This window comes from Oryzias latipes, chromosome 24 (assembly GCF_002234675.1).
Source record: "Oryzias latipes chromosome 24, ASM223467v1".
Classification (NCBI taxonomy): domain Eukaryota; kingdom Metazoa; phylum Chordata; class Actinopteri; order Beloniformes; family Adrianichthyidae; genus Oryzias; species Oryzias latipes.
The window spans coordinates 23,412,222-23,435,894 of NC_019882.2; positions in this window are offsets into that span (position 1 = coordinate 23,412,222).

Below are 23,673 nucleotides of genomic sequence, written 5' to 3' on the forward strand. Positions count from 1 at the left end.
GATAGATAGATAGATAGATAGATAGATAGATATAGATTCAGGTAAATACATAAAATTAAATGGCTTTTAACTTTTAAAACATTCTTTTTGATCACTTTCCTTTTTTTTCTCTTTAGAGATCTGTTTTCCTCCTGCACCCCCCCCCCCCGTTTGTAAATGGGTCACTACTGTTGTAAACTAAAATTTAAAAATGTAAACTTTTACAACTTTTTAAAACATAAATCTAAAACGTTGTTCCAGAATAAATCAACTTAAACTCTAAATAACTTTATTTTGCTCTACTCTCAAAATTAAACAAGATAGAAATAAAGTAAATATTAAAGAAAAAAATTCAAATTTCATTAAACATGTCATTTTATACAAAAATTAAGTTCAAATTGTAAATATCCCAAAAGATTTTATTCTCCATAAGATTATATCCTGCCCAAATTATACAAATTCAGCGTTTACAAATCATATCATTCTGTTTTCTTTACTCCTGTGTCATTTGATCAGAGCTGAACGTCTGGCATCGTTTTGTGTCACACAGTTGGTTTGTGTTTGCTGTGAGGTTCTGTGTTGTGGAGATTCTCAGGATGGACTGCAGGTGATCATCAGTGAGACGACAGCTGTCTGCTGTTTAGTTAGTCTTCATCACTGAGAAGAGCTTCTCTCACAGAAATGTGCATCCAAACATGCACAAAGGTGGAGCCATATGTAGACGGAGCTGGGGCATTTCTGCAGGAATGGAGAGAATAACCCTTGTGCTATCTTAGATTCCCCCCCCCCCCCCCCCTTCCATTGACGTGTTCTCCCTACCATGACAAAGGTGGATAAAGGTGGAAAGATTTCATGTAATCCATGGACACCAGTGAAGATAACATATCATTGAAGAAAAAAGGTTCACTGTCTAGTGCAGTGGTTCCCAAACTTTTTCTGCAGGGCCCCCCTTTCTGAAGATTAGAATATTTTCAAGCCCCCCCAGACTGACACAAACATACAAATCCTTTGTTTCTAAACTCCACTGGACTTTACTTAACATTGTAAGTCATACAAAATGGCAACTTCTTCCTGAACAAAACCAAAAAAACAAAAACAAATCACCTTTACAATTAATTAAAGTGACACTGTCACTAGTGACACTAGTGTGATTCCCTGGTAGTCGGAACACCCCCTCCGGTCTCCCTTCTTGAACCACCACCCCTGTCTGCCAGTCCAGTGGTACAGTTCCCGACTGTCACGCGATGCTACAGAGACGTGTCAGCCAAGACCCTCCCACAGCATCCAGAGACTTAAGGTACTCGGGGCGGACTTCATCCACTCCCGGGGTCTTGTCACCGAGGTGCTCATTGACTACCTCAATGACTTCAGCCTGGGTGATGGACAGCCCCACCCCAGTCCTCAGCCCCTGCTTCCTCAAGAGGAGGTGTGTCAGCAGGATCGAGGAGATCTTGGAAGTTCTTGGAAGTTTTCCTTCTACTGCTCGACAATATCACCAGTCGAAATCAACAGCTCCCCACCTGCACTAAAAACTTTTGCAGGTTCTGGTGTCGGAGTCGTTTATGTGGGAAGCTCAAAACAGCAGAACACAGAAGTTTGACTTGATTTCAGAACAATTGCTGTTTTTAAAGAAAAACCAGCAATTGTATGTCTCGAATCTTGTGCCTAAAACAGATGTGAAAAAAGGACGAGTGAGCAGGAGTTCACAGCAGGCCAGCTGCTCCCCTCTGGTTTCACTGTGACACAACTGCAGGAGTCTCATTCTGAGAATCAGAAAAGGGAAAGTGAAACACCTTTCTGCTAGAATTTCCACGTGGTCAGGTGATGTAGTTCTTTTTGTTTAACTTTCTTAAAGTCTTTTGAAGCCACAGCAAATCTTCAGTGGGAGTTGGAGGGTGCGATTGCATGTTTGCTCACTGCTTTACAGTTTTTCTCAGTCGCTTTAGTACAATTCTCAGATCAGAATGAAATTCCCCAAACTATTTGTTCAATCTTCACATCATGTTGTCACTTGTGCACATCATATAAGCAGTTTCTCACTTCTTTGAACAAGTTGCAATTGCTTTGGTACATCCATGCAAATGATTCTGTACAATTCTCTGCTCTTTGCTACATTATCAATTGTTTATGTCATGTTGATCAAAATGTATTATATAGTTCACTGTGCAATAGTCTTACTCCTCAAAACACCTAGTCATTAGTTCATCGTCATTAACTGCAAAATGGTTGACCGAGTTGTCATAATGTGACAAACATATTTCGCTGCATTGCTGGAGAGGATATTCGCTGTGATGTGGATGAGAATTTGTGTCCTAACAAACAGGAACGACAAGAGGTGTAGGAAGACCACACCAATTCCTACTGCACTTCCTGTACTGTTGGACAGAATATTGTCCTATCTTTTTTTCCCTTTGTGTTACTGTTTGCAGTGGGTTTTTTCTATGTTGGTATGACATGGTCTGTCAACAAATTACAATAAGAACAATAAAAGTGTAAATGTGAATCTTGTCCAGTCTCTTGCAATCAAACAAAAAAGGTGTAACTTCCATTTTACAATAATTGTCATCCAAACTTTAGCCATAGTTTCCATCAGAACCTCCCTCTAAAGTACACAGTTATATTGACAACATGACTAAGTCATTTGACTGTCTTGTTCGTAGACAATGACACAAGGACTTGACATTCTGATGGCACTGACATGTTCAATGACATAAAGACTTAGTTTGGAGAGATGAACTAAAGATTTTGAGCAAGTTACAGGCTTTTGCAAGAAAACCATTGTGTTTTGCTGTTTGTACAAATTGTTTTGAGAAATGCACACACGTATTTGCAAACTTCAATTCTGATCTGAGAATTGTACTAAAGCGACTGAGAAAAACTGTAGTAAGAAAAAATTATTTTCAAATTTCCATCCAGACTTCTAGAAGGCGTTCGCAGCATTTATGCTGATAATTCCTGGGTCCATGCTTGCTTCCCAATAAAGCCACCAGGAGCATCAGGGGTTTAATTTCCCGGAACCAAGAGGGTGACGTAATCTGCTTCTGCAGGGAAGCAGAGATGGGCAGAAGAGGAGGAGGAGGACTGGGCTTCTTCCATTCAAACTCTGCACAGACAAAACAAAAGAAAAAGAAAGCATAATTTACCCTCATATAACAAATTAGAATGTATTCCTAATAAAGCAGAATTACAAAGAAGAGAACATCATCACATACCCGCTGTGAGGCTTTGTTGGGTCATGATAAAACTGGAGAAAGAGTCTTCAGATTCAGCATACATAGTGTTTATTTCCTGTGTTGCATCATCCTTTCCGGGAAGCTGCAGCTCTTCCTCCTCCATCTCAGTCACTACGTGTTCAGTAACTACCCCGCCCCCCACCTTCCTTCTGTTTCTTCTCGTGCGCCCGCTGCTGCACAGCATGATTACGGACACGTTAATGTGGCTTTATAGCTTTAAGTCTTACGGCAGCCCAGTAGGGTCCTTTGCACTGATCTGAGTGATTCGAGCTTTCCGGTAATTGTCTGAGCTGATGATGATGCCATCCCTCTGAGGAAGGCTGCATGTGAACTTCTAGGATTTAAGCGGATTCTGACACAGCAGTAACTTTTCCAGACGGGGTGGGTGGGTGAGGGTGAACCCGTCCAGCACGTGGCAAAACGTTGCAGTACCCCAAATGACCGGTGGTTCTGGAGCTCACTTTGATTGATCCCTCTCCCCTAGCATTCCAAACAGGAAGTAGCTACTGTCTCCAAGAAGCTAAAATCCCACAGACTTCTATTGAGAAATGACGAGCTGCTACTCATTCTACTTGTCGAAATAGCTATTCTTGTTCGAATACTTTTGTTTTAACATTTTCTTGCCAATCCATATTTTTTATGATATTTTTTCTTTTTTTCCAAGTTATAACTGACCAATCAGATGCCTCAATAATACCATGTAGTGCCCACTGGCCCACACCACATTTGATTGCCAGACTGGGGTGTGGACTTCAAAGGAGTTTACTCCTGACTAGAAAATGTAGTTGCCATAGAAACATTGACTCAGGCCAACCTGGACCAATTCGTAGCTCTGTTTACATGAACAAACGTAATCGGAATAAACACCTAATTGGGATAAAAATATGTCATGTTAACATTCGGATCAAAACTTCTTTCCGATCGAGATAGGTGGGTTATGCCGATTGTTGATCAGATGGTGGTGCATGTAAAACAGTTTATTCCGATCGTGGGTCACTACTGGTGTAGGTCATGCGTAGACGGTGTGGTGCTCTGAAGGAGTCTTTGGACTTGGAGTGCAAACAGGAGCGGCCGGCTGCAAACCATGTCTCAGAGCAGAGCAGCCGGACTAGTAGCTTTGTGTTTGTGAGCTGGGGAAGGTGCTTTGTTATGGCATGCGCTCCGGAGAAGGCTTCGGACCACAGTTTGTCCGGCTGCTCTGCGTGAGTGAGCTGCTGGACTCAGGAGAACTGTGTCTCCCGGTAAAACGGTGTCTCTGAGCAGAGGACCGGTTTGGGACGGTGTGAGCTAACAGAGGCAGCTTTTCAAAGCAGAAATGCAGTGTTAACAATCATGTGAATTTGTGTTTCCAATCGTGTCCAGACTAAAGTAAGGCTGACATTATTGCAACGTATTTACGTTCAGCCAAAGTGCACATCGCGGCAATGACCGCATGAATTTAAACTGCCTCTATGGCTAAGTGTTGTTAGCTCGTAGTATTAGCCTCACCCTAACCCTTCTTCCAGCTCTGTGCTGCCAAAGAAAAAGCACTGGCCACACGGATTAAAAAAAATTATGACCGAACAGGCACTTAATAATAGTCCTAACAATAATAAAATCACGTTTAGAGGACCATCGCGTTCCATGCTGCTGCATTATTTGTTTTTTCTTCTACTGCAGCTGTTTCTGGTATTTTAGAAAGTTCTGCACAAGTCAAAATGACTTTTTCCAATCGAAAGTGTGGCGTATGTAAACGTTTGTTATAATCAGATAAAGTTTTTCTGGACCCATGTACAAAGTCCAATTCTAATCCAATCGTTGATCCGATCAAATACATTTTGCATGTGTAACTGCAGCTACTGTCGCCTGCCGTAATGCTAGCTTGATGTCAGCTTTTTGGCTGACATCTCATGTATTTTGTCCACTGTGATGGTACTTTGTCGTTTTTACGTTATCATAAAATAAACCTACCGTCCCTCAATCCAAATGGTATTTTCTGATATTGATTATAACCATTTTTTTCATTTTGAAAAGATTTTATAATGAAATAAGTGGAATCCATTTGATTAGCAACTTTTCTCAGACAGATTAATTCGATAGGATGGTTGGGATATAATAATTAGAAAATGACCAGTTTTTAAAAATTTCCTTTAAAAACAGCATAATCATAATTAAAATACCACTGGGAACACGTTTCCACGTAGTCACTTGGAGGACTTCCAAAGTTATTCTACTGATCTATTTTTTATTTATAATTAGGCCATGTTTTGAAAATCTATAATACAAAATATTTGTTTTGTTTATTTTATTAAATTGCTTACCAAATATCAGATTTTTGTGACAAGATCTGTAAAAAAATATTTTCTTACAACTATGTTTGCCTGTAGTTAGATCTGTTACTGTTATCAACACGTTTTAGTCATCTTTTGAAAAATTGAAAGGTCATTTCTCTTTTGTATTACAATTGAAAGTTTTTTCATTCTTTTTATTAATATTACATAATACATGTCTCAGTTTTTCCCCCAATGGTTTTTGGCTCCCCAGCACTGCAGAAAAAGGAGAGAAATAAAAAAAATAAAAAATTTACAAATAATCGTCATCCTTGTTTTACTTCTTAAACATTTTACTTTTTTATTAACAAGCTGTATCTTATGTCAGATTATGTTAGAAAGCATAATAAAACTTTTTTTTTGACTAAATACACATTCCTCATGGAAACAATGGCACTGCGGGGGCACTTATACCTTTCCAAGATGGCGGCGCGCCGAGACGCCACCTCCAGAAAGGCAGCGACAGTCCATGAGGGGTTTACATAACTAATGTCTATGATATTTACCAGAGGCTTAAAGTTAAGGCCTTACTTACTTACTTCCTGTTTGTTTCTCTCTTCTCTCTTTCAGCGACTTGATCAGCTGAGAGGTGGGACAGCTGGAGCGGATCAGCTGACTGAAGGGCTGTCATCCGGACCACAGAAGCTGACGTAGTTTAAAGACGACTTACCCTCTTCCTCTTATAATCTCTTTTTAGGGTGATGGGGGGGTTCAGCCTGCGATGCACCTTGGGGGGGAGGAGCTACTTGGCAGTGGTCCCCCTCCCATGGTTGCCGTATGGATTGGGCCCCCCCTCTCTGGGTTTTATTTGCACCTTAGACATGTAGGGCCCTTGGTACTTGGTGCTTGGGCATCACTGCCAGCAAGCAGCAGATGTCCTCCTAGCACCCTACCCGCCAATTTTAACTGCACCCCAGACATTTAGGGCCCCTTGGTGGGGAGGGTGATGGGACATCACTGTGAGTAATCAGGAGGTCTCCCCTCAGTGCCCTACCCGCCAATTTTAACTGCACCCCCTTAGTACACACACCCTTCACCCTTCAACATATAAATTCCAACACACACACACATACATGCACACACACACCTTCACACACACATGCATTTCGTAAGGAAGGTGGGACCTCGGACCATCTTTCTCCTACCCCATCCCTGGTAGGGGATACTGGGCCCTTGGCAACGTCGGCCGTGTTCCCTGGGTGCTGGCTGACTAGGCCCGGCGGCCCTCTCTCCACGTAGAGAGAGGGATCCCTGAGCTTTCTGGAAAGGCCAAGAGCCGGGGATCGCATCACACCTGAGCCGGGGGTGTCCGTGTCCCTGTGGTGTGGGTTCTGGTCCTTGACCCCGGGTGCTGGGCCTCGCCAAATTTCCAACTTTGGGCGAGCCTGGTTGGGCCATGTTTACAACACCTCTTGTGGACACCCTCTTCCCCTGGGTGTCCTCCTCCTGGGCGGGGGCGGCTGGCCCTTCCTTGCTCCTTCCTGGACTGGGTGGGTGGCTGCTTGGAACTCGGGGTGGGTCTCAATTGGGGGGTCCTGGCTCGTACCCGGGGTTGGGGCGGGGGGATGCCCAGAACTCCTGGGTGGTGATGAGGTGGTTTTCTGGGGTTGTGGGCATTCTTCTGGGCAGGGCCCCTCCTTGGGCCCTCCCAGCGCGGCGGGGGGGCTGCTCTCCCGGTTGAGCCGGAGCTGCACTTTCTGTACCCCAATGCCTCCCTGCTCTCTGGCTCTGCGGGCCCCTGTGGCGGTCCTGCTGGCCCTGGCCTGGGTGGCGGATGTGATCACCCTGGGGGCGGTTGTTCTCTATCTGCTACCGTGCAGGTGTTGGGGGGTTCTGGCTGCCGCTGCTGCTGCGGCTGCAGCGGGGGTTTTGGTGTGGGAATGACTGGACACCCTCCCTCCTTCTTTTCACATTCCACCATCCATTTTAGAAGAACATAAACACTCAGTAGAGCACAGGTGTTCTTCTCGTCTGGTCCAACAAAAAATTATTACAAATATAATTAAATAAAGTTCAGCCTAATTTACAAAAGGGGCTTATATAAATACACACCTTGTGTGTCAGAATATTCATAACCCCTTAGTGTAACAGTAAAATATGAGGCCGCTCTCATCTGTTTGCTCAGCTGGTGGACAGGACAAGTGAAAAAAAAAAGAAAAACTGAAACTACAGTTTCCAAACTTTCTTACATGACTAATGACCACCTATTTTTACTAGATTATAGTCAACATTTTTTTTTCTTGCTGATTGTTGCAATATTTTTACTTGATTGTTCAAGCTCTGTTTAAGTGCTTAATGATAAAAGGAGGTTGATAAAATCAAAATAGCCATATTCATAACTATCAAATGTACCGTTTTTAAAAATATTTTTAAATGCTTTAGAAAAGTATAGGATTGGATTTGGTATTTGTATGAAGCCCTAATAAAAACCATGTCCGTTCAATCTCATGTTTGTGAAAATAAAACATTCATCACCATTAATGTCTATTTTGAAGTGAGGAGAAAAATGCTGAAACGAGAAGAAAGGGACAGGACTTTAACAGGAATAACAGAAAACAGCATTTTATATGGAAGTTGAGGATGTCCTGTTTTCGTAAATACTCCAAATAGTTCACATATGATTTACAGCATCTCTGCAGTTATGTGTTTGTAGGGGAGTGTCAGGGGATCTCCTTTCCAGCTGAGACGCTATTCCATTATTAACTCTGAGTGAATCCTCTCTGATCTCACTTGGACTTTAAAACTCTTCTGTTTATGTTTGGCTGCTGCCATGGAGCCTGTCTGAGTACTGAAGCAACAAGGGGGAGGTTGTGGGGGTGAAGTAAGCATGGGAGGAGGGAGCAGAGAGAGGAATATAATATGAGGATGGGGACACCATTCCTGGATTACAATCATGAACCCCCCCCCATCATTTTGAGCCACGCTTAGAGAGATAGCAGTAACGCTTGCCACAACAGCCACAACTCGAGAGCACGGATGAGGTGACTGAAGTAGTTTGAAGAATGGACGACCCCCAGTTAGGGAGGGACAGTAGGTTTAGATGACACGTTCCACCAGCCACCCCCCCACAATAAAATCCTGCCACAATTCTAAGTGAGCAGCCTGGGTCACTGGACCAAACCTTCAGGACATGACCACTACCCATAATCAAAAAATGTCCCTCCCACTTTAGGGAGGGACATTTGTGAAAACTGTCCATTCAGGCCTGTTTAGTTTAGAAAACAAAAGCACAACACCAGGATCAAACTATCAGACAGGAAGTGACCTCTTCTATGCCATTCGTGATCATCCTTGAGATCTATTTTTAGACACTCGATTGGTCGAACATTAGCACACAGTACTGTTCAGTGCCTGTTATCAAATATATGTTTACATAGGTTCAAAACGAATGTGAGTAGGTCCTGGGGGGTATTCCCGGAAGCATGTTTAAACTACCCTGACTTTAAGCCTGAACTCTGGCTGAAATCCGCCTGAACTTGCTTACTCTGGGTATGTCGGTTCCAGAAGACTGGATATGAGTTGGCGTAATTACGCTGGACTTGGTAACCCTGGGTTAATGCACGTGCATGTCAAGTACATAAAGACATTCTCAATGGATCGCAGATTTCTGGAGTCACCATGGAAACGCGTGGAAAAAAAGAAAGCACTTCGGTGGTTAAATGAATTACTTCTATTGGTAACAAATAACTGAGTTAAATTTAATCAACCAAATTTCTTACGTCTATAAAACTTAATAATTGTTTTTACAACTCAAATTTATGTATTTATCTAACTAAATGTCATATTACTCCAATTCAATTAATATTTTTTCCATCTTAATAATTATATTTCTTGTTCTCTCATATGTCTAAGTATGAGCCGGCAGATATACTCATTTTCATAACAATAAAAAGGACGGGGGAAAAAATGCACGTTACGCACAAATTCATTAAAGAATTTTCATCATTATCATTACAGTAAGACTTGGTAGGGGTGCTATATAAACTCATCATCCTCACCTTCACTCTCACTCATGGTGCAGAGACGTAAGCACAGTAGGACAAGATAACTAAGCAAAACATGGCAAAACACAGTAAAACAGCTAAACAACTAAACACATTTGGTCAAAAAGCCACACTTAAACCAAAATCCGTCCAGACAGGCAAAGGAAATGGTATCCCACAATCCCTTGCGGTACCAAAGTTACACCTACTTAATTGAATTCATTTGAATGAAAGTAAAATAACTGTCTGAAAACTGCGTGTTATTTTTAAACTGACTTAACAAACAAATGATTTATCTTAACTGAAGCAAATAACTAAGTTAGATCAAAGTAAAAAAGTTTATTTTTCCAACATCCATATGTGGTCTTATCACCCTCTCACGGTGGAAAAAGTATTATCTGAGCTTCTTCATCCACTAAATCATCTTCAAATGGACACGCCATGCTGCTTCACCTCTCTGTAAACAAACTAACCTTCAACTAAACCTGCTCCAGACCAGCTTATGTTCAGAGCATGAGTTGCTATGGCAACTTGACCTACCCTGAAACATACCTCTGTTTTTGGAACTGAAAGCTGAGGTTATCAACTTCCTTAGCCTCAAACTTACCGTGGGAGCTAGCATAACCTGCTTTCTGGAATACCCCCCTGGAATCATAGAAGGGCTCACTGACGTCGCTCATTGATGCGACGTCATTTCCGGGTGAGCGTCACCAGTTCCTGATTGTTGTTTGACTGTTTCTCCTCTTTGGCATTAGCCTGCTTGCTATTTCCTGACTTAAGTTTCTTCTGGATAATTTTCACATCCTTTAAGAAGCATCTTTAGTATACAAGTGAATACACTACTGTGTTAACTGCTTGCTGTCCACGCTACTCTAAGCTTGCAACTGCTTCTACTTAGCTAAACACTGCTAGCCTTAGCTTAGCACTTCGCATGGCTTCAACCTCCACTGCTGCCCTACAACTTTCCTGCCCCATGTGTCATATGTTTAGTGAGGATCCTGCCTCCTTTAGTGAGGATAGTGGTTGTGTGTTAAGTGTGGTCTTGTGTTAGACAGGCTAGAGCAGTCAGAGGCGCGGCTCCGCATAGTGGAAGCCAAGCCGGCTAGTCAGGTCATTACATGTAGCGCAGGCCGTGCTGAAATCCAGGTAGAGTTTTTTCTAAGTCATATTTAATTTAAAAAAAAAAAGAAAGAAAATGTGTTCCAGTACAATATCGGGATATGTATCATATCGCCAGACTCTTAGTAACATTGCCCGACGGAGACAATCAGAGGTTCTCAAGTTAAACGTAAAATCGGTGTGCAAACTTTAGGGACCGCAAAGGGTGTCACTGCGCATGCCGTTCGCTCATGTTTGCTTCACCATTGAAAAACTTAGTTTTCGCATTGGAAAATCAACGCTGTTAAAGTATGCGTTGCGGTGCTTACTGGGATAGCTTATACTTAGATTTCGAATCGAAAAATGGTAAAGTAGACTTAGTGGACATTTGTGAGCCAACGACAACTTTCTCACGACTTTGGATCACTTTCACAGCTTTGTGAAAGATACAAGATAAATAAGGTCCCCAAAACCACCCCCTAAACATTAAGGAAACTTGACGAAACGTGGTGCATTTGTCGCTGCAGACCCAAGTCTGACACATCATGATCACATCATGACAAACAATGTAAATAAGCGCGGTGAGGAGCGGCCACGGGTTCAAGCCCTTAATATGGCATAATAAACTGCAGCCAGAGGACTTGAAGCATGTTATAACACTAAATGAACAATTTTCTAAAAAAAATTTCAAACCTTCAGAATCCCTTTCACCGTGTCATGTTACAAATTGATGGTGTTTACAGCACAGATAGGGAAGATCTAGTATCAAAAAAGACCAAAAATCCTTGATGTGTCTAGCTGTGATTACCAAGTTTTCTCATTGTTTTCTAGCCGCAAAACAAAGGCGATCAGCTAGACGTAAGATGTTAATAACTTGCTCAATTTTAGGTCTATTGGGATAGTTTATGTATTTCTGTGTTCAGAATTGGAAACTATCATTTGTGACCACCAACATTTATCTCTGGTCCTTGGAAATTCTAGAAACATTCCTGCTAGCCTTAGTCGTGCAACCTGACAACCCAGAGGCGAGACCCGGGTGCAGAGCAGCAGAACAACTCTCCTCTGAGCCTCCCTTAGTGCTGGTGCAAAACCCATGCAGGGAAAGTCAAGCAGTTCATACCTTTAGCTTATGTGCTGAAAGGCAAGTGAAAGGAGTGAGAGACAGTAACCTTACAGGGACAAACATTAGTACTCTCAATCACAACAAGATAAATTATGATGTCATTAAATGTGGTTTAGTATTAAAGTCTCCAGCTTGTTCAGAATGCAGCAGCTATATTGTTAGCAGGAACTAACAGAAGAGATCACATCACTCCTGTGTTAGTTTCACTTCACTGGCTCCCGGTTAATTCTAGAATCAAGTTCAAGATCCTCCTGTTAACCCTTGTGCTATCTTAGATGACCCCCCCCCCCCCCCTTACATTGACGTGTTCTCCCTACCATGACAAAGGTGGATAAAGGTGGATAGATTTCATGTAATCCATGGACACCAGTGAAGATCACAAATCATTGAAGAAAAATGGTTCAGAGCACTGTCTAGTGGGTCTAGATGACCCAACTCCCAATGTTAAAGTACCTAGGATAGCACAAGGGTTAACCTATACGACCTTACATGGAATGGCCCCATCCTTTATCAAAGACCTCATAGTGCCTTGCCATCTAAATAGAACACGTCGCTCCCAAAATTCAGGACTGCTTGTGGTTCCTAGAATTAGTAAAAGTACAGTTGGAGGTAGAGTGTTTAGCCACCAAGCCCCTGTTTTATGGAATAAACTCCCAGCTCATGGAAGAGAGGCCGACTCAGTTTCTACATTCAAAGTTAGACTGAAAACATTCCTCTGTGGACAGGCTTATTGTCAGACTAGTTAGTATTCAGAGATTATTTAATCTACTGTTAACATGTTTGAATTAAACTTAATAATAATAACAATTACTTGTTAGTAGGCTGCACTACTCCGGGGGAGTCGGAGTGATTCCAGATTCCATGTTCCTGTACCTGACCCTCTCTGGCTCGTCTCGTACCCCCCAGCCGACCCCCAACTCCATCTGGATGAAGCTCATCTGCTGGACTATTTAAACATGTAGTTGTAGACAAGCTAATTCTCTCTAAAAGTTCTGGTACATCGCCTGTTGGTTGTTGGGTGGATCGCTCCTTCATGTGGACACCCCGGAATCAATTTTTCAGGAGGGTCTAAGGGCAGGGACGCCCAGTTCAATTCAGCTATTGAATTCTATGAGTTAATGTTTTTCATGACTTCATGTTTATTACACAATCACCGGCATGAAGCCCAATGAGATGACTATTGTTGTAAATATTGGGCTATATAAATAAAATTGGATTGTTTTGAATTGAATGATGGTCACTTTAACTCAAGGTTGGTCCCAGTCATCTCTGAAGAAGCCCCTGCAGCTCCTCACTACAACACCCAGCAGACATTTCCAAACTTTTTCATGATTCACACAGCAGAGTTTTTGAGGAGCCTTCATAGGCATCTGTTGAATGCAAAAACTGCTGCTTGAAACACATATCATCTTTCTTTTCCACCATGGTTTAGGAAACAGACTGACAAAATGTTTAGAGAACAAGTGCAGGGAGCAAAAGCTACACATGACTTAGGTTTCTTTCTTGGGTTGCTATTCGATCATTTGAAGTCGTATTTTTAGGTTTAAGATAATTTGCTTTGACAGTTGAAGTGTTTTCTTTGACGCATCTTTTCCCCCAGAGTTGGCTGGATTGCTGTCGCTCTGTCTGCTAGGTCCCAGATCTGCCTCATCTTTGTCAGCTGGAGGTGGCGTCACATCCTTGTCCACTAAGAGCTGCTAAATCATATATAAATCATATATCAGACATGATTGAGACGCTATGGCCCTAGCAGCTTTAGAAACAGTGAAATAGAAACCCTTTCATTATCCTGATCACAGAAGTGATGCAAAAATACATCACATAAATGAGAAATCATTAATGAGGAAGAGGCGAGGGCTGCTGTTGAAAATATCTCCCAGGTATACATTTGCTTCTGTGCATAAATACATGAGGTTGTAAACACGGACAAGCATTCTTCTAGTATTATGTCAATGGAAAAGCTGTACAAAAAGACTGCTATAATATTGTTGCAGTACCTTCCAGTGTTCTTAAACTCTGGAGTTTCCTTGTGAAGTCAATAAGATATTTGAGTTTTTTCATTCAAGACAGCTTTTCCTTATAAGTGATGTTGTATCAATTCCTAATAAGGATTATCTGAAGAGTTAGATGAATATGTTTTGATTGAAAAAAACAAGAAGCAGCATTTTAACAGCTTCTGATTAACCCTTGTGCTATCCTAGGCACTTTAACGTTGGGTCATCTAGACCCACTAGACAGTGCTCTGAACCTTTTTTCTTCAATGATTTGTGATCTTCACTGGTGTCCATGGATTACATGAAATCTTTCCACCTTTATCCACCTTTGTCATGGTAGGAAGAACACGTCAATGGAAGGGGGGGGGGGGGGGGTCATCTAAGACAGTGTTTTTCAACCAGTGTGCCGCGGCACACTAGTGTGCGTGGGAGATGGTCAAGTGTGCCGTGGAAAATTGCACTCATTAACTGATCTAAAAACATTAACCATCTCCAGGAAATCAGCTCTTTGTTCATCCAAACAGGTCCTGATAAAACACTGAGTAGTTAGGAATATAAACGATCATAAAATACTTTTTTCGTTGTGTTTATTTGATTCTATTAAAGACATTTTGATAAGAATGACGGTAACGCGAAATAGCTGCAGCTATAACTGTGTAAGGAAAAGTCCCGCAGCTTTTACTGTCTCCACGACTCCACCAATCATTCTTGAAGGCTTTATCACATGTCATCAGTCTGACCAATCAGAAGTGGTTAAAGTCTCCACTTCCTTGTTCCAATTTAGCTCATAACTCAGTCAGTTCCGACAAAAACACCAGCTAAAGCTCGTCTTTAGCAGTGTAACTTTCCACAGAATCCGGTATCAGACCGTGGAACAAGTGAACAAAACAATGAAGCTCAGAGACGCGAGTCTTTCTGCCGTTTTGTCGCAGTTTTCACACTACATCTCCCATGATGCATTGGCTTAAAGGGACAGCGTCTTGAAAACACAACGAACATACAGTTTGTATGTAACTTAACTTTTATTACATATTTTAGAAAAACATCTGCAACTTCCTGCTTTTTCTGCCACAATTATCACAAAAATGCACGTCAGATTGCCGGGGGGGGGGGGGGGGGGGGGTGTAGATCAAAACAGACTATGAGTTTCTGCTTTTTTTTTTTTTTTTTTTGGGATGCTGGTGTGCCGCGGGATTTTTGTTAAGGTTAAAGTGTGCCGTGGCTCAAAAAAGGTTGAAAAACACTGATCTAGATCAGTGTTTTTCAACCAGTGTGCCGTGCGCCGTGGGAGATTGTCAAGTGTGCCTTAGGAAATTGCCCTCATTACCTGATTTAACAACATTTTCCATCTCCAGGATTTCAGCTCTTTGTTCATCCAAACAGGTCCTGATAAAACACTGAGGAGTTAGGAATATGAAAGATCATAAAATACTTTTTTCTTTGTGTTTAATTGATTCTATTAAAGACATTTTGATAAGAATGACGGCACCGCGATTTATCTGCAGCTATAACTCTTTTCTGAAAAGTCCAGCAGCTTTTACTGTCTCCACGACTCCACCAATCATTCTAGAAGGCTTAATCACATGTCATCAGTCTGACCAATCAGAAGTGTTTAAAGTCTTCACTTCCTTGTTCCAATTTAGCTCATAACTCACTCAGTTCCAACAAAAACACCAGCTAAAGCTCGTCTTTAGCGGGGTAGCTTTCCACAGAATCCGGTATCAGACCGTGGAACAAGTGAAAAAAACCATGAACCTCAGAGACGCGAGTCTTTCTGCCGTTATCTAGCAGTATTTTCACTACATCTCCCATGATGCATTGGCTTAAAGGGACAGCGGCTCACGTCTTGAAACCACAACGAACATAGTCAGTTTGTATGTAACTTAACTTTTATTACATCTTTTAGAAAAAACATCTGCAACTTCCTGCTTTTTCTGCCACAATTATCACAAAAATGCACGTCAGATTGCCCGGGGGAAACAGACCATGAGTTTCTGCTTTTTTTTTTTTTTTGGGGACGCTGGTGTGCCGCGGGATTTTTGTCAAGGTTAAAGTGTGCCGTGGCTCAAAAAAGGTTGAAAAACACTGATCTAAGATAGCACAAGGGTTAACCTGCAGGCACATGCAGGTTGATCATCAGGGTTTGAAGACTCTGAATGAAGATGTTGACATCTAACAATTCATTTTGACATGAAAGCAGCATCAACCTGATGGAGCCGTTGGTACTGAGATTATCCTTCATCTGAGTTTTGGGTAACATGGCTCTCTTCAGATCTCTGCAGTTTCTAACTATAACTAAATACAATTTTGATAATTATAATGATCCAATGATTGAATTTAAATGATATTAAAATAATTTTAAAAGGTTTGATGTTTCTCTTTTTGTTACCACTTAATGTTTTTTCTTAAGAAAACTGGTTCATGGTTGCATAAACTGGATCTAAAGTCTGTTTTGAAGAGGTCAAACTTTCAGTATGAGATGTCCGTCTTTACTGCGGTTGCTTCCTGCCTCTTGTGTTGGCTGCTCTCAGCAGGACAGGCTGCTCTCTGCCTGAACTCTTTCCCAGCAGCTTGCTTTTGTCTCACTTTCCTTCCTTCTCTCACTGCATGACACAGCACAAGAACATGTGACCCTGTTACACATTCTCAGATCATTTTTCATCACACAACCTATGATCGGATAACTATGAGTCAGCGCTGTTCCAGCGTCTCATGTTGCTGCTCTCTGATGAAATCGCAGCTTTCACTCATTGTTGTTCCTCCAACTTTTTCACATTCAACATAAATGCGTTTGACAGAAATTATGGAGAAACTTGACTCACTTCTGTACAAAGTTATGGTTCAAAACCAGAGTTTGAGGCCAGATCAGAAACACAAACAGGAATGTTGTCACAAACCAGAGACATGTCTGAGCAGTGCTGGGGGGGGCCACCTTATCAAGTGATAACTACGTTAGTGCAGGGAGGAAGTTGGGACTTCCAGAAAGACTTTGATCTTGCCTGAAACTCACCCCCTCCCTTCATGAACAGTGTCAGACAAATGAGAAACTGACTCACTTTCTGGCTTACAGTCAAACCAACTGTAACTCTTTCTGCTTGTTAACGTCGTTTGCACTTATTTGTCCCGGGCTGTAAAATAAAATGTATTATTATTATAGCTGATTATTATTGTTATCAAGAAAATGTAATAACTTATATTGAGATGAATGTCCTGCACTGCTGGAATAAACCAGATGCTGCTATAACTGTGGCAGTGAATAGATCTTCTGTTGTGGAGGTTCAGGGGAAATAATGATCATCTTTGATTTGTCTTCATTCCATCCTCAGTAGAATGATGACAATGTCTTTTGTTGATCCATCAGCAGCACCCTGTCTTAGTTTCTGTTCTGGGGCCTGTTTCAGAAAGGAGGTTCAACCAACTCTGAGGTTAAACTTGAACTCTGAGTTGGTCAATCGAGAGATTAACAACTCTGAGTTTTCTGTTTCAGAGAAGCTGATCGGAGTTAGGTCAATCAACTCTGAGTGGACTGATTCGGAGTTAAGCGTGCGCACCGCGACTATAAGAAGCCATTATCAATGGAGCGCAGATATCACGAGTCACCATGGCAACCGTGAAAAAAAAGAGGTCTGCGTATTTTTCGCCAGCTGAACTTGACGTGCTGCTGCAGAGTTACAGTGAATATGAGCACATATTCCAGAAGAAAAGCAACACCGCTGCATCTGCAAAACAGAGACAGTGAGCGTGGGAAAACATAGCTGCTCAAGTTAATGCGTAAGTTTGCATTTAAATCATTGTTATAAAATATTGACTGTAATAACTTTTTAAATAGCGCAAGGTGTGAAATAAAAATGGGGATATTTAGGTGTACTTTTGAAGTGTCATTCCTGGTGTAATTGCATGAAATGCTGCATAGTGTACAGAACCAATCTGGGGGAAAATGCATTTAACGTCGGTAATGTTTAGAGGACTTTTTTTATTAACCTTCCCCTCTCACAAACGTTGATAAGTTTAATATTAATCCATGCAATTGTGTTTTTAAAAGTGAGCTTATGTCTACCCTTGTATTGATCAAGTGGTATAGGTTTATACAGGATTAAGAAAGTAAGCAGTACTAGCAAATTGTGTTTCCAAAAAGTAATTGTTACTTTAATCTAATTCAATGTCCCTGATTTCATTTTCATGTAGATGCAATCCTGCAGGAATTAAAAGAACATGGCAGCAGCTAAAAATGAAGTATAAAAACATAATTTAATCAGGTCAAATTTGAGCATGTCATGGATGTAGGCATGTTGACAATATTTGACATATGAAACATCTACATAGCAATACCTAATGTTGTTTTCATTGTATATATGTAATTGATTGCAACGAAAAACGGTAACACTCAAACAAAAACGTATGGGGAAATGACAAAAAATCGAGTCTAGGTCTCAAAATCCTCGCACGACGTAAATGTAATTCTCTAGGAATTGATGCAGCCTCCTCGTCTATTGGGTCCTCCAAAAAAGGACAAGCCATTCTTGTCACTTGTCTCTGTGTGACGGAAATGTGGGCAATGAAGGTTAAAGCAAAAAATACCGCTTCGTCTTTAAAAAGGGGAGGGGACCGGCAGAAACTTTGAGTTTAGAGAATAAAAACCTGCTCCCGACCAGGTTAGGTTCACAGCATAAGTAACCATGGACACTGACTCCGAGTATAAGTTACCTCTCTTTCAGAAACGGGTTTGACTTACTCCGTTTACTCTGGTTTAACAAACCTCCCATTCTGAAACGGAAAACCCAGGGTTTCCCTGACTTCAGGGTTAACGCACTCAGAGTTTACACTTAACCTCCTTTCTGAAACAGGCCCCAGGTTATGTTCTGTTTCTATTATTTTGATGTGGAAAATAAAACAGTGGGCTGGACTTCAAAAAACTAAAATGTGAATGGATTTGTCATCAATTATCTTTTCTTTTCTTTTTTTCACACATATTTAATTTATACTTGATCATCCTGAAAGAAATACAAAGAATCTGGAAAACCTCACCTGCACTGTTCAGTACCCAGTTACACTATATTACCAAAAGCATTTGTTCCCCCATCCCAATGATCAGAATCAGGTGTCCTTATCACGTGATGTGACCACAGGTGTATCAAATCATCACTCAGTCATCCAGACTGTTTTCACAAACATTTGTAAAAGAATGTTCCGCTCTCAGGAGTTCAGTGAATTCCAGCGTGGAACTGTCATAGGATGCCACCTGTACCACAGATCCAGTGGTGAAATGTCCTCTCTCCTAAATCTTCCACCGTCAACTGTCAGTTCTATCGGAACAAAATGGAAGAGTTTGGGAACAACAGCAACTCAGCCACCAAGTGGTAGACCACATAAACTGATGGAAAGGAGTCAGGATGCTGAAGCATAAAGAGGTCGAGGACTTTCTGCAGTCAATTGCTACAGAACTCCAAACAGACCTTCAGATTAGTCCAAGTCCAGCATGCAGAGAGATTCATGGAACGGTTTCTATGGCCGAGCAGCTGCATCCAAGCCACACATCACCAAGTGGAATGCAAAGCGTTGATACAGTGGTGGAAAGCACGCCGCCGCCGCTGGACAATTCCGTGCTCCCAACCTTGTGGGAACAGTTTGGAGCGACCCCTTCCTCATCCAACATGACTGTGCACCAGTGCACAAAGCAAGGTCCATACAGACATGGATGAATTTGACTGGTTTGGACAGAGTCCCTACCTGAACCCCATAGAACACATTTGGGATGAATTAGAGTAATGACTGAGAGCCAGGCCTTCTCCACCAACATCAGTGTGTGACCTCACCAATGACCTTTTGGTCCAAAATTCCTAGAAACACTCCCCAACCTTGTGGACAGCCTCCCCAGAAGAGTTGTAGCTGTAATAGCTGCAAAAGCTGGAGCCACATCATATTAAACTCAATGGATTAGGAATGTGACGGCACTTCAGTTCATATGTGAATCAAGGCAGGTGAACCAATACTTCTGGTAATATAGTGTATTTATTTTTGAGTCAGACAGCTTGAATTTTTGGCTAGAAATGTCCTAGATCATTTTTGGTCAGTGAATCAGATTAAATTGGATTGTTCAGCCACTACAAATTATGTATGAATCCAATAGCTTTTAAAATTAATCATTGCAGCCCTAGTAATCAGGTCATTTTGCCAGCAGCCTTTCACAAAAAAAATAGAAACCTACAGTTTTTTTCTGTCCATCCTTCCATCCATTTGTCCATCCTTCCTTCTGCTCATCCATTTTATATGTTCATTCTTCCATCCTTCAGTCTATTTATCCATCCATCATTTGGACTGGTCATGAGATGACATCATCTGCTCACCTGTTGCCTCATCAAAAAATCTCATCTCTCTGCTAGCGACCAAGCAGCGGCTGTAGGGGCGGGGTGGGGGTTAAGGAAAGGGGCAGAGAGAGAGAGGACAGAACGAGAGGAAAGGATGAAAAGTGAGAAGCGGATGATCTCAGTGTCAGAATGAGTCACAGTTGTTAGTCACCACTGGAGTAACGCTCTGGAAGCTGCTCAGCTCAGTCCATCTGGGTTCTGATGTGGTACTTTGTCAGCAGGTCTGAGTGTCTATTCCCACCACAACAGGGACAGGTACAGTTATGATGTTAGCCATAAAGTGTGGTCCGAAAAAAAGCCTTGAACATCAGCCAACTGCTCACAATACCTGATTGGTGCTAAGGCACAAAAAAAACTCCTTCTAAGTGGCTTTGATTCTGACTGACCTTTGTACACAATGGATGTTCCAAATGACAGTTCATCGTTACCCTGAATGGAACTTTCTGCATGAACTGTTCTCCTGCAGCTTACGTTTTACTAGTGCTCATGAAAAATCATTACTGTCACTGCTTGGCTTCATTGGCCTGTAATCAACTTTTTTTTCTCATAACCTTTTAAACTCTGTAAGGTGAAAGATCTGATGGGTTTAAAAATCCACTCCAATGAAAATGGTGTTTTTATATTTTCTTGTAGCATTTTTCTACAAGATTAAACTGTGTTTCACAGTATTCTTTATTCCAAATGTGATGCAGGAGCATATGACGAAATGCTGTCTGAAAAAGTTCTGTTATGACGCAGTAACTGAATTGGGCGGGTCAGTCTCTCTGCTTCAGTCCATCCTGATGGAGTGGAGTGACCACAGATACATGGAATTCATCCATCTGTCTATTGCAGACAAACAGATATAACATCTTCATTTTCCTCGTCTGAGCTGGCATCTGCTCAAAACTGTATAGCTATATAACTCCTGTATCAGCGTGGGGTTGTGAGGGGCTGTAAGCTAGAGGGAGAGTGTAAAAACCCAAGGAATGATGGGATATCAGCGGAGGGAATTCATCAGACACTCAGGGGTGAGTTTCTGATGAATTCCCTCCGCTTTGCAGAAACCATTTAACGCTTTTACAATAGATCAAAATATGATTGGAGTGGGACTTTAAAAACAAAAAAGAACAATCCAAAAAGCAGTTCTAGAGTCCACAGGCAGCAAAGAGCCTAAAAGTGGAGTAGTGGGAGTTTTTTCTTCTGGCCTCTGAAGCGAGCAGCTGAGATCTGAACTAACTGGATGATGAAGTTAGCTTATCTCTGTGGCAGGTCAGAACCACGAGTCTGCAGGTGACGCCCATCTATCCACATTCCTCAGGACTCTGGGCTGCTGCTGCTGCTCAAAACTGCTCTTCACTTTCACTCAGTTTAATAATAATAATACGTTTTATTTAGAATGCGCTTTATTTTTTTTTGGAGAATCATTCATCAATTGGATCAAAATATTATATCACAACCCCAATGCATCAGTTAGAACTAATAAACAGACTTCCAACAGGTTTTTTCTTGGAAGAGGAATCAGACAGGGTTGCCCAATCTCCCCCTCTCTTTTTGCTATATTTATCGAGCCTCTAGCTGCAGCAATAAGACAGAATGAGAGTATTAAAGGAATTAAAACCAAACACAGCCATCATAAAATTAGTCTCTATGCAGATGACATATTACTGTTTTTAAGTAATATACATTCTGTAAATGAAACGGCAACAATCATTAATGAATTCTCTTCTATATCAGACTATTCCATTAATTGGAATAAATCTGTTTTATTACCACTGAACAGTAATGCGGAGCAAGGACTCACAATACCAGTTAAATCCCCCAAAATATCAGAACTGGTGCAGCTAAACCACACCCCATTACTGAAAAAAACAACAGGACGATCTAACACGCTGGACCAACCTGCCTTTGTCCCTTATGGGCAAGGTAGCCACGGTAAAAATGAAAATCTTACCCAAAGTTAATTATCTCTTCTCAATGATTCCCACACAACCGCCATTAAAATGGTTCAAAACATTAGACTCATCCATATCAAGCTTTCTATGGAACAACAAACCTGCAAGAATTAGTCTAAAAACTTTAAAATCTGCAAAAAGCTGTGGAGGATTAGAATTACCTAACTTCCACAATTACTTTCTTGCAAATAGATTACAATACATCTTAAAATGGTTAAAAAATAATCCAGAAACTAACTCATGGTTAGACTTGGAACAGGCATTATGTGAAAAGATCAACCTGTCAGATCTTCCATTTATTAGCCAAATAGTTAAAAAACAGGATTGTTTCAAAAGTATTAATATAAATGCCACTTTAACAGCCTGGTGGGAATTTCTAAAAATATCAAAATCATCAATTCATCCGTGCAAAATGACACCCATCTGGAACAACCCAGACATCCTCATAAACAAATAAATTATCCACTTCCCAGCTTGGCAAGCAGGGGGCATAAAACAACTAGAGCACATAATTATTGATAGAAGATTCATAACTCCCCAGGAACTTCAAGACAAACATGGAATATATAACTTCTTGGAATATCAGCAACTTAAATCAATTATTACTAAAAAGTTTAAATACAGAGACAACGATTTAAAGCTACCAGATGTAGTTACCAATCTGATCAATTTCTCAATGAATAAAACTCTCTCCAAAATATACAAACTTTTATGTAATTTAGATAACAATATTTCACTTCCGACAACAAAATGGGATGCGGATTTGAGCATCAGCACAGATGAAAGTTTTTGGTCAGAACTTTGTCTAAACACCTTTAAAATGACAAAAAGTCCAAATCTGCAGCTAATCCATTTCAAAACTCTTCACAGAATTTACTACACTGGACAGAGGATGTTCAAGATGGGTCTCAGTAACTCAGACATTTGTTAGCACTGTGACAGTAATCTACCCGACAATTACATGCATGCACTATGGTTCTGCACGCCTGTCCAGGCTCTCTGGCAGCAGGTATGTGCCGATCTATCAGTCTGGCTTAAGGTTTCAATCACAGCTTCACCGTCACTTTGTGTGCTTGGTGACATGAGTGCCATCGATGTAGAATGAGGATTAGGCTCTATCATTTTCATAACTCTATGCATTGCTAAAAAAACTATTTTAATAAATTGGAAAAGCAAAAAAAATATAAATATAAGTCAACACAGAAATCTGCTGCTTGATCATATCAGCTTGGAAAAAATGTCAGCCCAAAGTTCAAGTAACTTTGAAAGAATTCGGTCTCTCTGGTCTCCCGTGGCTGACTCCATGACTTAGGGGGTGGGGGGGGCCTGGTCGTCGCTGCTCCTTGCCCTTCTGCCGTGGTTTGGGGTGGGGGTCGGGGCCTCCGGTGCCTGGCGGGGGGTGGTGGGGGCTCCGTTGGTCGAGGGGTCGGGTCCGGCGTCTGGGTGGGGCGGGCTGGGGCGCTGCGTGGTCCTCTGGGCTTGGGTGTGGGGGTGTGTGGTGGTGGGGGGTGGGGGGGGGGTGGCGGTCTGGCTTGGCTTGGGGGGTGGTCCCTTTGCCTGTGCTGGGGGGGGTTGGCGGGGGGCGCTGCTCGGGGGGGGGGGGCAGCGGCGCTGGATCGGCTTCCCATCTACACCTGGGGCTGGGATCGGCCCTT